At 31.7% G+C, this 17,889-nt stretch overlaps 1 pseudogene; it reads right to left on the bottom strand.

Annotated features, from left to right (window-relative positions):
• Positions 1 to 16,180: 16,180 nt before the first annotated feature.
• On the bottom strand, positions 16,181 to 17,079 carry LOC106796641 (uncharacterized; annotated as a pseudogene).
• Between the last annotated feature and the right edge of the window lie 810 nt (positions 17,080 to 17,889).

Raw genomic sequence — 17,889 nt, 5'->3', positions numbered from 1 at the left:
AAATAATTTAGACTTTTACTTTATTTTAGTTGTTTTATTTTAAATTTGTTTTTTTAGTCCTTATAATTTTATGAATTACAATTAACTATAAAAATATTAGCAACACATTCGTAAGTAATTTATTGCAATATAATTTTTAATAAAAAAGAGTTGATAGTTATAACTAATTTGTAGGTAATTATTTGTGTATATATTTTTTTGTAGCAAGGACTAAAAGGTAAATCCCTAAAAGAGTTGATATTTTGTTTGGTAGCTAGTACTGGATGAGTATTACACATTTATAATACTTGTGTAAATATTATTAAGTTAACTACTAATGTAGCTCCATGTAAAGCTTGTAGGTCTTGGATCTTCTATATCAATGTAGTCATTTGCTTCTTGAAGATCAATGATAGTGGAATGAAGAATGAGGAAAGGTAAAAATGATCAAAGTTGCAAAATGTACACACAAGACCTCTATTTATAGCCTAAGTGTCACACAAAATGGGGGGGGGGGGGGGGGGAATCTGAATTTCTATTCAAATTTTACTTGAATTTGAATTTGAATTTGTTGAGTTAAATTTGGAGCCAAAATTTCACTAATTATAATTAGTGAATTTCAGCTATGGTTCAGCCCACTAATCCAAAATTCTCCACTAAGTGTGCTTAGGTGTCATCAGATTTGAAAAACATGAAAGACATGCACAAAGTGTGACTATATGATGTGGTAATAATACTGAAATACAACAATTAATGAAACTTCTTGAACGAGATCAGTATATTCATTGACATAGATTCAAGGATGAAGATATTGTGCGTGATATATTTTGGAGTTATCCTGATGCACTCAAATTATCCAATGCTTGTAATTTGGTATTTCTCATAGATAGTACTTAGAAAACAAACAGGTATAGGTTGTCGTTACTTGACATTGTTGGTGTGACACCAATATTTTCAACTGCTTTTGCCTATTTGGAGGGAGAATGTCTAAGCAATGTTGTTTGAGATCTATAACGGTTTTGAGGTATTTTTTGAGACGTGATGCACTCCCTGGAGTCATTGTTACCGACAGAGATTTAGCATTGATGAATGCAGTGAAAATTGTTTTCCCTGTGTAACATCCCATTTTTCGTAAATAAATTAAAAAGGCTTTTTAGTTTAAAAAAAATAATAAAAATAGAGTTTTAGAAAATGGTGAGGTTTTTATAATTGAATAAATAAGGAGAAATAGTTGTATTAAAATAATGGTTTGAAGGAAAAAAATATTTGATTTATTCATTTGATAAGAAATAAAATAGAGTTTCTTTTTATAAGATAATAAAAATAAATAAATAGAGTAAATAATAGGTTGTGAGTACCTTAGCTATAAATAGAGACATTTTAGGTTAGTTTTCAGACTAGTGATAGACTCTACGCCTTTTCTTCCTCTCAATTTCGTTTTCTCTTTTCCCCTCCCAAAATCCTTTCTTTTTTCTGCATACACTCAAACCTATCATAGTAAAATGACGATCTCGAACTCGTTAACCGTTGGATCGTCGTGATATTTAGCACAAGGTTCAACTCATTTCCAAGCATTCTCACCGTTGGAAATTGGAAAAAATTCGAGCTAAGAGAAATGTCCTTCATCTAGCTTTCTTTTTCCGCAGAACTCAAAACCTGTCCAGTAAAACTATGATCTCGAACTTGTTAACCGCTGGATCGTCGTGAAATTTAGAACCACTGATTTCCGCAATTCCATTGGATTTCAAAATTTTGGAGGAGAAAATATCCACGAAGATAAAAATGCTTAATTCTTCTCCTCTCTATAACGTTGGAAACCACAGAGAAAAAAGGAAAAGCTCGAGGAATCAGAAGACTAGAGATGCCGCTATCTGTCAGAATACACATGTGAGCCCACTTAGAGGTAAGGGATGAGTTTATCACAATTGGGTTAGAATGAACATGTGTAGGATCCTTAGGGATCAAATTGAGGTTTATTTTGGGATGTTTATTGAATTATAATTTTCCTTTAATTATAAATACATATTGTTGTGTTGATGACCAATTGATGTCTAATGTGAATTGGTTGATAAACTTGAGTGCTCTTGTGTTTTCATATTTTTGACCTATGATTTGATTCATTGATTTTAATATGATTGTGTGAATTGTTTGAGGGGTTTTACTCCCATGTTGTGAGAAGCATTTTGTATAAATTGTTATATTGAGATTATGAAATGTGATTCAAATTGTGAGTAAGTGACAAATTGAACCTGTGATGAATGGTGAAATACATGTGTATTGAGATGTGTGTATTGAGTTGTGAGCTATGAACTGTGCAATCACACAATTGTAAGACCCTTTAAGGGACAGTTTTGCGACGAGTATTGTGATGGGATCCACTGTGGGACCCGACGAGTTTAATCACAAGCGCGACGAGATAAAATATTTTGAAAACAATTGAGTAGTTGTGTGTATTGCATAGTTCATAGGTAAAGTGTATATGATTCATGAGGTGTGATAACATGTTATTGGATTATACCATTGTGATTGAGACCGAGTGTATGTGATAAATTGAGTATGTATTGACTTGTAATATATATGTGCATTGAGATGTTGTGTGCATTGAGTTGTGAGCTATGAATTGTACAATCACACGACTATAAGACCCTTTAAGGGCGACGAGTTAATGCACGACGAGTATTGTGATGGGAACCACTGTGGGGACCCGACGAGTTTAATCACAAGGCGACGAGATAAAATTATTTTGAGAACAATTGAGGAGTCGTGTGTTTTGTACAATTCATAGATAGAGTCTGTGTGCTAAAATGTTTTCTGGGTTGGACCTGAATCAGGAGGGAGAGGCCCTGACGGACTCTTCGGAGTGTAGGCCTTGGGGGTAAATACACCGGTTTGAGTGCTCCTTTAAGCTGTGTCGATCCCACATGGTTGGAGCATTCTCGCAAAACAGCGTGACCTGACTGGTCTCCCTATGATTTTACCTAGTGAGAGTGACCTGACTTACTAGTGTGTGGTTTGTCTTGTCATGTACTCCTAGGCGCCCGACGAGGTTTTTCACTGACATGGTACCACATTGCATATAGGATTGAGTCTTAGTGTATCTGTTGCATAACGCTTGTGTATTGATCGATATTGATTGATTTAGTGATATTGTGTTTTGATCCTTGAGTACGTGAATGATGTGAAAATGAATAGACGTGTTGTGTTGTGATGTGATGTTACACGATAAAGTGATGGAATGACATGAGCTATGTTTAAGTAAGTTATATTTCGTTTATATGATATGTAAATCTACATGTTGTCTTGTTTCTCTCTATTAGATAGGAATGTGATAACTCACTCCCCTGTGTGTTATTTGTGTTTCGATCCTGTGATGATCTCGAACCTTGTGTTCGTGAGAGCATATGGTTAGGTGGATGACTACGAAGAACCACATGGTAGAGGACACGTGAATACAATGCTCTAATGAGATGTGACATAGGGGTATAGGTTTCTATATTAATTGTATGAAGTCTTGGACGATCTTGTTTTGAGCCGAGATAATTTATTATTTATTTGGACAAGTTTTATTATGATGTTAGAAAAGTGAATGTGAGCTTTTTACCCTTTTGAAAAGATTTTATTTAAATGTGTTTTAAAACTATTAATTGATTCCGTATTTTTATTCCTTTTATTATTAGTACATATATGTGAGGGGTAGAGGGCGTTACACCTTGAGTCTACCAATTTGTCGTGTTGGTTTCACATTGATAAGAATGTGAAGGCAAAATGTAAAACCCTTGTTGTTCAAAAAAAAAAATGCATGGGATTATGTCATAGAAGTCCGAGGGAGTCTGGTGGATTGTCCTTCTAAGCAAGAATTCAATAACTATCTTATGAAGTTTGAAATTGCTTGCTCACCATGGCCAATGTTTGTTGATTATGTGAAGCAAACATGGTTGATTCCCAATAAGGAAATATTTGTTAAAGCCTGGACAAATAAGGTGATGCATTTAGGAAACACAACAACTAACAAAAATGAAAATTGTAAATATATTTTGGTGTTAAGGTTTGTTGGATCAAGTGGCCTCGGAATAATTAAGAAGAGGGGTTGAATTAATTATTAACGAACCTTTACTAATTAAAAACCTATCCTTCTTAATATTACCAAAAGTAAAATCAATAATTAAAGTGCACAGCGGAAATTAAAAGAGTAGGGAAGAAGAAGACAAACACAAGAGATTTATACTGGTTCGACAACAACTCGTGCCTACATCCAGTCCCCAAGCGACCTGCGGTCCTTGAGATTTCTTTTCAACCTTGTAAAAATCCTTTACAAGCAAAGATCCACAAGGGATGTACCCTCCTTTGTTCTCTTTGAACAACCTAGTGGATGTATCCTCCACTAGAACTGATCCACAAAAGATGTACCCTCTCTTGTTCTCAGTCACAACAACCCAAGTAGATGTACCCTCTACTCGTACCACAAAGGATGTACCCTCCAATGTGTTAAGACAAAGTTCTCAGGCGGTTAGTCCTTCGAAACTTTGTGAAGGGGGAAACAAAAGAATTCTCAAGCGGTTAGTCCTTTGAAATCTTTTGTTTTAGGGAAAGGGAAGAATCAAAATAATTCTCAGACTGTGTCGTTTTAAATTCTTTGACAAGGAAGAAGGGAGACACAAAAGAATTCAGGCGGTTAGTCCTTTGTTCTTTTGGAAAAGGGAGAAGAGAGACACAAAAAGAATTCAGGTGGTTAGTCCTTGGCGAATTCTTTTTGGCAAAGGGAGAAGGGAATGAAAAAGATGAATAGCACAAGTTTTGTTTTCAAGGTTTGGAAAAACCAAAAAGCTTTAGAAAGATTTTGGCAAAGGAAGAAAAAGAAGAAATTCAAGAGGATGTTCAAAGAGATTCAAAGGATGTAAAAGATTGTAATCAATGTTCTTGAAAATCCAAGTTAAGGACTTGCTTTTATAGACTCTTCATGTCTGGTCAAGAAAATCATTAGAAGAGTTATAACCTTTAGAAAAACTTGAAAACCATTGGAAGAGTTACATCTTTTGATTTTTGTTCAAAACTTATCACTGGTAATCGATTACCAAATAATTGTAATCGATTACACAAAGCATTTTTGTGAAAGGATGTGACTCTTCACATTTAAATTTGAATTTCAACATTCAAACACACTGGTAATCGATTACCAAATCATTGTAACCGATTACACCATTTTGAAATCAATTGGAACGTTGTAAATTCAGTTGAAAGCTTTTTGAAAACAATCTTTGCTAGTGGTAATCGATTACAATAAACTGGTAATCGATTACCAGAGAGTAAAAAATCTTTGGTAAAAGGTTTTGTGAAAAATTCATGTGCTACTCAATGTTTTGAAAAACTTTTTTAGTACTTATCTTGATTGAGTCTTTTCTTGGTTCTTGAATCTTGAGTCTTGAATCTTGATCTTGATTATTCTAGATTCTTGATTCTTGAAAACTTGAAACTTCTCTTGAATCTTTCTCTTGATTCTTGAATTGTTCTTGACTCAATCTTGAAATCATTCTCATGGACTTTTTGTCATCATCTTTGTTATCATCAAAACACCTTGAATCAATCTTGATTCATCATCATGAAGCAATGAAGTTTGCTTCTACAAGGTTTAGGTCTAATGGATAAAAATAATTGTTTCTGTTTACTTGTTTGTGTATTTTAAATGCAGGGTTGAATTTGCTCATTGAGCCTTAAAGAGACTACTGCAGAATAGCCTTGGAGACCTATGTAGTGTTTAGGAAGTCGTGAACAACATGATCACACTGCAACATACTGAAATTAAGACATCTTTTGATACAATCAGACAAGTACACATATGGTTGGACATGTTTTTAAAGTTACCTTGTACAAGAAACTACTTGGCATGTTATCAAGGTATGCTTTAAACCAGATTGTTTCTGAGTTTGAGGATGTAAATTATGCTGACATTGATAGTTCTTGTTGTGGATATGTAATGAGAACTACTCACGGTCTTCCATGTCCATGTGAGCTAGCTAGATATGTTGTTGGTACCATACCAATTGACACAATCCATATGTTTTGGCAAAGGCTAAGTTTTTCAGATCAAGGTTTATCTGAGCCTGAAGTCACCATAACCGAAGATATGGAAATCATATTCAAGCGGTTTGAAAAGCTTGATGTATGTGGCAAAGTTACTCTAAAGAGTAAACTTCGGAAAATTGCCTACCCTTCTCTAAATCTATGTTCACTCCTCCAGAAAAGGTTAAAACAAAAGGTGCACAAAAGAAACTGATGACCAGACATCAAAGATCAATGAAGCATGATTCATCTTACTGGGAATATGTGGATGCATTACATTCTATGCATAATAGCAATTCTTCAGTCAAACCGATTGCATCATCATCTGAACAACCAAAACTAAGAAGGAACATGCCCATGTTGGATCAATTTCATCCATGCATGCATGATTTCATTGAAAACATTGTTGATATCAAACCTGATGGTAATTGTGGATGTCGTGCAATTGTTGCCTTATTAGATATGAGTGAAGATTCTTGGTCTTTGTTTCGTAACCATTTGCTTAAAGAACTTGCAAAATGGTTTGATGAGTATGTCAACATGCTTGTGGGATAGATAGATTTGAGGAGTTAAAGCAGTCGCTACTTGTTGACGGATTATCCATGGTATATAAGTTTTTTGTTACATTTTGATGGATTAATTTTGCTTTAAATAAATCTAATGAAAATTGTTACGTGCAGGTTACCATGGATAAGTGGATGAATATAACCAACATGGACTATGTGATTGCATCAAGGTATGGTGTCATCCTTGTTTCTCTTTCTCTCCAACAAAGCATGGCATTTTTTCCTCTTAGAAGTCAACCACCAAGAGATTATTTTGTACATCTCATTATATGTATCGGTCATGTGTATGACAATCATTTTGTTTAGGTAAACTCATGATCATCCTAAATCATTTGAATGTGTATGTGTCTATGTAACAGGTATTTCTAAGAGATGCTTGTCTCTTACCACCAGTAGCTTTTTTATGGCTTAGGGCTTATGGTTTATGGTCTACCTAGGGTTTGCTTAGTTAATAATTAGTTGTTAGGGTTTAATGGGTTAGTAATTTTATGGTTTAGGGTTGGTGGTCTAGGGTTTAGGGTTTATTTAGATTGTGGTTTAGGGTTTTGTGTTTATGGTTAGGGGTGTGGGGTTTAAGGTTAGGGTTTATGGTCTAGGATTTAGGGTTAGGGCCTACGGTTTATGGTCTAGACCATGAACCCCATTTGTTTTGTTTGGAAAATAAGAATATGAGCTTAAGTTCTTTGAATGCACGGTGGTCACTATAAGGAATCTAGCTGACAGCATCTAACATCAATCTATCCAACCACTTAAGATACGTCGACACCGATAATGCATTCCCAGACTTCCATCGACATGTACATGGTTTCCTCTCATGATAATCCTCATCAGCAACACACAAAGCAACAATAAGGAAATGCTCGTAGATCCAACACTGCACATATTTAAAAAACAAAAAAAATTCTAATCAATGATAAATATAAACTATAAAACTAATAATTGAAGTTAAACAAAATTATAAATACATGTAACAATGTGATATATGTTGCAAGTAGCATGGCAGATTTCTTTGACTCATCATTCAAATTGTCATATATATGGACCAGTGCAGCCGCACCCCATGAATAGCTTTCAGATTGGCTGAGGTAAAAAATACGTTCATGAATACCACATGCACATGTGTGACACTCTTGTTAGCAAATAGTGTGCAACCAACTAGATGCAACAAATATGCTTGAGTTGTTACGGTCCATTGTCCTGTGTCACATTTGTTACGATAAATGTCTCGCAGCTAGGCTAGTCGATGCCCCTTTGGTTTGCAATGTCTCATCTTTTGCTTCTTGTGTACTGACTTCAAGCAACTCAACTATCAAGTCCGCGACTTGGTCTACATCAAGAGCATCGAAGGTATGGAAGGCGCCTGTAATGGGTAGATGTAACAACGATGCCACATCATCAAAGGTGATATGACATCTCCTACCGAAAGATAGAAACTATTAATTTCCTTGTGTCACCTCTTCGCAAAAGCAGATATAAGTTCCCTGTCACCAGTGTCCAAGGAATATGCAATCAGAGAACTTAATCTTGTGGCAACCACTATGCCTTCAATCTCTAGTACATGCCTTCCAAATTTTTGTACCTTCATCTCATCAGAGGACAACTTCAACTCATGACGTTCCTAGAAAAAAATAAAATTAATTACTTCAGGTTAAATGAAAAATAGTTATTCAAATATTATATAATTCAAGTAATAAGTACCTCTCCTGCCTAAACTGTGGCTGTCACATGATAAACATAATCTGTCAAAATTAATGTATCGTGGGGCCCGCCTGGAAAACCCTGGGCATTAATAGTTGGCTCCTGAGGCTGCTCATGAACCTCGTCAGCTGGATGATCCACATGCTTAACATCCTCAGCATCAAGCTACTCATTGTCTACGAAAGATGCTATTAGCCTTCGACATTGAAGGGCTTCTTCTGCATCACCACTAACTTGTGTCCCTGAGGCTCTTCCTATAACTCTGCCTAAAACACAACGCAATCCTTTGGTTCTAACAATAATCAACAAATTTAAACAACAATAACAATTAATGTCATCATTCAAATAATAGTTGAGTTTCATAAACTAACTAAGAAATTGACTAATAAATAATTTTATTTAAAATATTTAATAAATTACTATTTAATAATTCATAAATAAATATTTTATTATTTAAAAAAAAAACTTTTTTACTACTTTTATATATTCATAAATCAATATAGAATTTTTTAAAAAAATTTATAGACTTCACATCACTAATTCTAGTAAACAAAAATATATGATGAAAATCTTAGTACAAACTTGTTTTTCTATATCTAATAAATGACTATTTATTTTTTTAATAATTAGTATTTGAATACTTTTAAATATTTATAAACAATTGAAGAAATTTTAATTTTTTACTTCCAAATAATATTTATATAAATATTTAATACTATCAGTGTAATAATATTTGTACGACTATATCAATAAAAAAAATTTGTCATATACAATATTAGATTTTCTTGTTTAACTAAATTGTACAATATATACTTATAAAAAAATTGGACTTTTTGATATTTAACAAATTTATAAAAAAATTATTTTAAATATTATATTTTTAAAATAAATAAATAACAATAATATTTATACATTCATTTTTAAATAAACAAATTCATAAATTAATTATTTATTGAATTAATTAATTATTAAAAAAACTTCAAAAAACCCAATATAATTAATTAAATAAATACATATTAAAAATATACAACAATATTTATTTATTAAATAAATATTATAACAACAAAAATATTAATTATACAGATTGAAAATCTGTATAATGCATACAGATTGTCAATTTGTATGAATTATATGGATTAACAATCAGTATAATCCAATCCATATGCATTATATAGAACCGTATAATCCATACAGATTGCTAATCTATATGCATTATATGGATTTCCAATTCATATAATGGCTATGCAATCCCATTTCAATCAAGGAGTGGAAAAGAGGGACTTACGGGAAAGGCGACGGTGGTGGGGAGGACTGGTTGCAACACGCAAATGGAGGCACAAACGGCGGCGGTGCGGCGAGAAGAAGTGAAGAACAAAGAAGAGGGAAGCACAATAGCACATTGTAGGGAGACGATGAGCTTTTTAAAATTTTAAGTGAAGGTCAATTTTGTCACTTCACTTAAAATGTTGGGTACACAAGAAGTTGCTTGGGTGCACTAAGCAATTCCCTTATTTGTGGGTTATGAATCAATGGGCTTCATAAATTTGCCAAGGGAGCTATTATTGGGATTATGCTTTTGCTATTGTCAATACCCACATGTGCTTTATTTTATTTTTTCTTCTGAAAATGCCCTTTTCACGAAAATATGATTCCATTGACAAAATACACGACAAAAATATTAATTTATTTTTAAATAATAATAATTTATTCAATTATTAATTAATTAAAAAAAATTATACGGATTGAAAATCCGTATAATGCATACAGATTGACAATCCGTATGAATTATACAGATTGGTATAATCCATACGGATTGCTAATCCTTATGCATTATATGGATTGGCTATGCAATCCCATTTCAATCAAGGAGTGGAAAAGAGAGACTTACGGTGATGGCGGTGGCGAGGACGGGCGGCAATGTGCAAACGGAGGCACAAATAGCGGCGGTGCAGCGAGAAGAAGCAGAGAACAAAGAAGAGGGAAGCACAATAGCACATTGTAGGGACAGGGAGAACTTTTTAAAATTTTAAGTGAAGGACAATTTTGTGACTTCACTTAAAATGTTAGGTGCACAAGAAGTTGTGGTGGGTGCACTAAGCAATTCCCTTATTTGTGGGCTACGAATCGATGGGCTTCATAAATTTGCCAAGGCAACTATTATTGGGACCATGGCTTTTGCTATTGTCAATACCCACATGTGCTTTATTTTATTTTATTTTTTTTCTTCTGAAAAATGCCTTTTTCACGGAAATATGATTTCACTAACAAAATACACAACAAAATGATGTTTTCATTGTGTAAGGGGGTGTTAAAAAAAGAAAAACATGTTTTTGTTGTCTATTTTTTATGATTTTTTTAATTAATTATAAATGAAAGTGACATTTTTAAAAGTAATCAAATTAGTTATAATATAATTTAATATTTTTAAGTGTAATCAGTATATTTTTTAATTAAAATTAAATTAATTGGTAGAAGTTAACATTTATAAGAGTAACCAAATTAATTATTATATGAATTACCTTTATTAATAGTAATCAAATCAATTTCTATATTAATTTTCATCATAATTAATTTGATTACAATTAAAAAGGTGACTTATGTCATCATTATCTCTCCCTCGAACAAAAAAGTTTGATTTCGCCTTGTACACTCCTTTAATTGAAATTTTAAAAAAGTAACTTATATTACAATTAATTTGATTAATGTTAAAAAAGATAATGTATGTTATCTTTAATTTAATTTGTATCATAATTAATTCAAGTAAAAATGTAACTTATATATAAATTTATTATAATTTTTCATAAAAAAATTAACGAAATAAAAATATATTTTCATTGAGTAAAAGGGGACAAAAAAAAATAACACCATAGAAACATAATTTCATTGGCAAAATATACAATAAAATCACACTTTTATTATGTATTTTGTTTGCACTCCCTCGTACACAAGGAAAATATGCTTTCATTATGTATTTAGCCTACAGAATCTTGTTTCTGTAAAGAAGGTATTTTTTAAAAAAAAAATATTTAAAACACACATGAGTAGTGCTAATAAAAAATCTAACAGTGTCAATAGTTGCTCTCATTTGTCAATAATAATTTAACTAGGCCCAAAATATGGAACGCTTAAAGAGAATTTGTTTCTAGCAAATAGGTTATAGGTTAGGTTATGCTAAATTATAGAGCAAATTATAGTAATATCACTCAGCTTTTATCAAATTATATATATTATATTTTTTTACACTAATTAACCTTAAGTTAGAAAACTTTACACTAACATCTCAGTATATTACATTTAGATTCTCTTAACACCCCACAGATGTTACACTAACACCCATATAAGGGAGGTGGATACAAAAGTTAAAGAGGTGAAAAATACTTATGAATTACACGAAATCTCATGTGTTATTGTGATTTGCTCATTATATGTAACACACCAAAGCAAACTTAGAACAAGAAAACAAGGTTTACGAGAAAAATAACTTTAAATTTATTATTTATTATTTTTTATTTATTATATTTATAACTTGGATATTCCATAATAATAGAAAATGTTTTATAATTTTAATGTTTATTTTTAGTTAAAGTATTTTATATGTTTTATAACTTCATTGCATTTTCAAACAAGTTATATTATTTTAATTTTATTAATGGACTTTTTATATTTTTAGAAAATTACAAATAGGTTCCTACTTGGTAAATATGGTAATTAAAATTATTTATAACTATAAATACTTACCCTACCCTAATATACAACTCCATACACAAAATTCAAACTCAAAATATCTTGTTAAGCTAAAACAATTTTACACTAGCAGGGTGGGATATTATTATTGTTAGGTTTTCCCAAACACATTAAAGTTTTGGTGGGTTTAAGGATATAAATACAAACCTTAATAAAATTTAATTTATTTATACTAACATTAAATTATAAAAATGAATTTATATATTTGTATAAATAATATAATTTAGATATTAAACTTCCAACTTTTTAAAGGTTTTTGACATTTATTGTTATGCATTAATGGATCAATGACAATGACTTTATTGCATAATTTAGGTTTAATTATACTATTTATTTTCAACTTTTAAATTTTTGACAAATTTTACCTAACAAATTAATTTGACTCATATTACTCCTTAGATGTCATGTGTCAATTAAGTGCGTTTTATTAGGAGGGTTAATTAAAATTAAATCAACAGATGATGAGGACTGATGTAACTTTTTTTGTGTAATTGAATCACTCCTCTCACATATATATATAAATATAAAGAAGAAGAATTATTTTATTAATAGAGAAACGTGTTACAAGAATGTTTCCTCCTTCTTCTCTTTTGCATTTATTTGTTTATGCTAAAAAAAATATTCATTGGATTGTGTAAATCGTTGTTGTAAGTTGTTCAAAGAATTAACGTAATCATGTGCAGGAATGTGAAGTGGAACCCTTCATCAAGCTCAATACCGATGGGAGTTCACATGGAAACCCAGGAAATGCGGGCTATGGTGGTATTTTCCGCAACTCTCTTGGACAATGGCTATCTGGATACTCAGGATCCTATGACTTTAACACAATCTCTTGGCGTACGTGAAGCTGCGTGCTATTCTAAATGGTCTCAAGTTGGCTCGTCAGTTTGGTTATTCTCATACTGTTTGTGAGACAGACTCTAAGATTGCTATTGATATGATTTCTGATTGAGTTAATCTTGCTCATACTCATGTCCCTCTAATTAGACATGACAATAGGATAGGACGGTGATGATGAGTATTGTCTCTTCAATTCTCAACCCGGACTCCTTATACCCGTACCTAATATCTAATGGGTTAAAATTTATTATCTAATTCTTGTTAGGTATTGGGTATTCTCGACCCCATTTCATACCCGATTCAAATTAAAAAAATAATTTTTTTTAAAGAAAATATTAAAAAATTGATTTTAAAAAAAATAAACTAATTGTTAAACATTTATTTTTAACTACTTATATATCAATAAATTTATTATAACACATGTGTCTACAAAAATGTTAAGAAAAGAATATTAAATTATGTAAAAGTTTTAAAATAAAATTAATTAGTAATAAAAATTTTAAATCTTTTGATTAAATTATGCAAAAATTATAAAAATTTTAAGTGACGGGATGGGTCCGGGTTCGGGATCAGGATATATGTAGTAATCTCATACCCGTACCTGTACCCAACATTTGATTATCGTAAAAAACCCGAACCATACCCGGTCAACCCGGGTATTACCATCAAAGTCAAGACAAATTCAGACGAATAGCAAAATATACGGATTTTCTTTCCATGTTTACTTCTGATTCAAGCAATCAATGATTTAATGGGTATGGATTGGATCGTCACCCTTGAACACACCCTTAGGGAAGGGAATTTATGCGCGGTTTGATTGGCTAACCACAATAATTGGTGCAAAGACTTAAAATAATTTTTAAGAGTAATATTTTATAAACAATAGAATAATATATTTTTTTATTTATAAATATGACCTTTTTTATTTTATAAAACATAAAAATAAATACTATTTTTATTAGTGGACCTAAAACTCACCTTCAATTTAGTTTACCCTTAAACCGAAATCTAACCCGGTCATAGCTCTCACCCAATCTGTTATTTACCCAAATGGGCTTCTTATTCTTAGTCTTGTAATGACTGATGCTCTGGGGACAATTATTGTCCGTAGACATTTTGTCCGTCTGCTTTATCTTTTATTTCCCTCAATAAAAAAAAATGCAACCATTATCAGAATGATTTATTTCTTAAATAGTAATATGTGCAGTAATCCCAAAGTAGCTTGGGACGGAAGAAGGCTGGGATATCTGAATAAACATCTCACTCACTCTTTCCATACTTTTTCTACGACATCTGTATCGAGAGAAGAATAAATGTAGAGAAACTAAAAAAGAAAAATTAAAATTGCATTTTTTATAATAAAGAAAGAAATATGAAAAAGAAAAAGAAGGGTCAGATATTGATCAACATAACAAAGAAGTAAAAAATAATAATTATGAAATCTAATATAAAAGGTGCAGTACTATGAACAATAATGTAAAAATAAAGTAATGAAAAACTTCTATTCAAAGTTATTTTTTAATATATTATGTTATTTTTATATTGAAAATCGTATAACGATAAAGCCTGTTATTTTTCAGCTCAATGAGCTCATCATTGATCTTTTACATATATTCATGTTCTTTTACAGTTTAATGAGCTCATCATGTACTTGTAAAGGTATTAAAAATTTTAAAATAAAATATGTTTGGATATTTATAAAATTTGAAAATTATCAATTTTTTTTATAAAAAAATTTGTATTAATTTAGTCATGATAAAAATAAAATATATTTTTGTTGATCTTCAATAGTAAGCTCATTAGATGTTTCCTGAAATGGTTAACAGGCTTAATTAATTCCCCTCTCTACCTTCTCAAAGACACTCAGAAGATATCGGAATTCACTTTTGCTTCATCTTTTTCGGTAATCTCATCAAAAAAGTGGAAGAAAATCGCACAATAAGTAACAAAAATTTGCAATTTTTTGGAGTGTTTAGCTACCAAAATTGTTTAATTCATTTTAAGGGGTTTTAACCACCACAAATTGTTTAACTCATTTATAATCAAATTACACGCGTAAATTTGTTAGTCACATCAGGCTACCGTCTAACAGAGTTATCTTTTAGGACCAAAAAAAATATTTTTATTTTTAGAGGGACCAAATTAATACATATCTGTAGAAATCAAACTCAAGAAAAAGATACAAAGAATGTAAAAGATAATAGATACAATAATTGTGGATTTTTAAGAAAATCATGATTATAAATATTAATAAATTTCATAAATATTTGCTAAATAGTAATGCATTTGTTTGTATTATGGATTGCTCCGTAATACAAAAAAGTCATTACGGATTGAGTAATGTATAATGGATTGCTTAATCCATAATGTATTTTTTTTTCTCTTGCGAATTCTTCAATCCATAATTATATAAAATTTGTGCAGAAGAATGGTTTTTCGGTGAGGCATGGATGTTCATGGATCTTAGCAATGCATGTGGTAGTGGTGGGTGGTTAGGTGATGGCATGATGGTGAATTTGGTGTGTTGTGGAGGTTGCGTTGGGTGGTGGTGTTTGAGTGCGACATTGGTGTTGTGTGGTTGGGTGGAGGTTGGATGCAGTGGTCATGGGGGGTTTGAGGGAGAGATGACTTGGTTTGATTGGGAGAGGAAGGGTAAGGAGGCAATATTAGGAATTTTGGGAGTGCATCAAGCAAAAACTGATGTGGGTTAAGTAATTGTCTCTACACTACATTCACACCATTTACCCTCTTTAGAACTCAATTTGGGCTCCTGGCCTATGTAACATTAAAACCATAGGTAACCCTGTATTTAGCCTACTGGAAGTGAAATTCGTTCTTAAAAAATGCAACAAAAGGTCATAAAAATCAAATCCCTTACACAATTTTCAGTTATTCGGAGAGGTAAGTTCTAAGAGCATCTTTAGTGGTAGATCATAAATTGAGGTCTTAGACCACTTTTTGGTAGATCCCACGGTGCCACGTAGAATTGAAGATCTCTTAAGATTTATTTCATTTTTTCCTTTAATGGTAGATCTCATTTTGGGATCTTAGACAATTTTTTGTTAGTTCCACATGGACTCCACTTTTAAATATTTTATTTAATTATTTTTTAAATTAAATATAATTAGTTAAGTAATTAATTTCAATGAAACATTGAAGAAAAAATTAATAAATATTAAGAAATAGGAAAATTAGCATATATTTAATTTTTATTTATGACTAAATGTTAAAGAAATGAAAAATACATAAATTAGATAATAATTTTTTTTTTGAAAAACATTAATGTCAAAGAAAAATTAAATTTCATTATTGTTGTGACTGTAACATTTCCAAATATGCTCCATCAAATCGACTTGAAGTTGTTGATGAATTCCTCTTGTATGCATAACGCGTCTTCTTTGCAAGTACGTAGCAAAGTCAGGAGGAATACCACGATATATTTGAACATTTGAAATGTCATTTTCTATGTAATTATAATCAACATCAACATTACCATTGAACGTATCTTGTTCATCTTCGACAATCATGTTATACAATATAATGCATGCTAACATTATATCCTTCATTGTATTTATGTTCCAGGCACACGATGGACCACATAAATTATGAATCGAGATTTGAGCACCCCAAATGCTCGTTCCACATCCTTTCTCACTACTTCTTGATATTTTGCAAATAATTTTCTTCTAGGACCTTGTGGCACTGGTATGGTCTTCAAAAATGTGAGCCAATCTGGATAAATACCATCTACAAGATAGTAGCCCATATTATATGGAGTTCCATTAATTGTAAATTGTACTGGAGGAGCTCGACCTTACAAAACGTCATGAAATACAGGCGATTGGTTTAACACATTAATGTCATTGTTTGCATCTGCAACTCCAAAAAATGCATGCCAAACCCACAAGTCTTGTGAAGCGACGACTTCAAGTATTATTGTGGGTTTGCGATTATCACCTCTATGATATTGATCCTGCCATGTAACTGGGAAGTATGCAACTATACGAATAGCTGCAATGCACTTCTGTAATGGCGAGAGACCCATTCTACCAACAACATCATATCTCATTTGGAAATACTCATTGTGATTACTAAGAGCACTAACAATTTGAATGAACAATTGTCGCCACATTTGGAATCTACGTCGAAATTGAGTCTCGGTGTATATCGAATTTTCTGAGAAGTAGTCATTCATCAATCGTAGATGTCAATTTTCACGATTGCGATTAATGACTCTTCTAGGCCTTCTTTGTTGATTGTTGTTGCCTCCTTGTTGTTGCATCGCACGTAAGTAATTCATGCTTTGTTCATCACTATCGTCGTTAAGTGTTTCGCAAACAATTTATTTCCAAACTTTGTAGAAGTCATTATTTCGACTCATTGTATGAATGATTGATTGCACAAATAAGTGAGATAATAATATTGTTTGAAGGAGACACACAACAATGAATGAGAATTGAACAATTAAATACCAAATTGTACAACGACTAGTTTTATAATGACTAGTTTTGTATTGACTAGTTTCATAACGGTTAGTTTTGTAACGGCTAATTTTATAATGTCTAGTTCTATATTGACTAGTTTGAGAAATTAAAAAAATTGAACAAATTATAATACAGTTAAAATAAAAAGCAAATGAAACATGATTCCTAAAAATACAAATTAAAAGATGGCCACAACAAATTAAAACTACCTAACAAATTAATACTAGATTCTTAGTTTATTTCAAATTATTTTACAAAAGGCTTTATGGTCTTTGAGTTGAGTTCCAGACATTGTAGAAGTGTCCTTCATTAGAATGTCGTAATACTCATTTTCCAATTCTTTCTCCCTTAAGGCTGCTAGTTTGGTGTTGACAACATTTCTTTCCCTCATTGCTTCCTTCACACCAGTCAGATCAACAGGATTGGTAGATGTTCCTACTCCTTTCCCCTTGCTCTTCCTTTTGGCTTCCTTTTTCCCCATTGGACGGACAATTAGAGATGGTGTGTCAGCTTTAGCATCT

This window comes from Glycine max, chromosome 17 (assembly GCF_000004515.6).
Source record: "Glycine max cultivar Williams 82 chromosome 17, Glycine_max_v4.0, whole genome shotgun sequence".
NCBI lineage: Eukaryota > Viridiplantae > Streptophyta > Magnoliopsida > Fabales > Fabaceae > Glycine > Glycine max.
The sequence above is the reverse complement of the archived record's forward strand: the minus strand, read 5'-3'. Positions and strand labels throughout refer to the sequence as shown.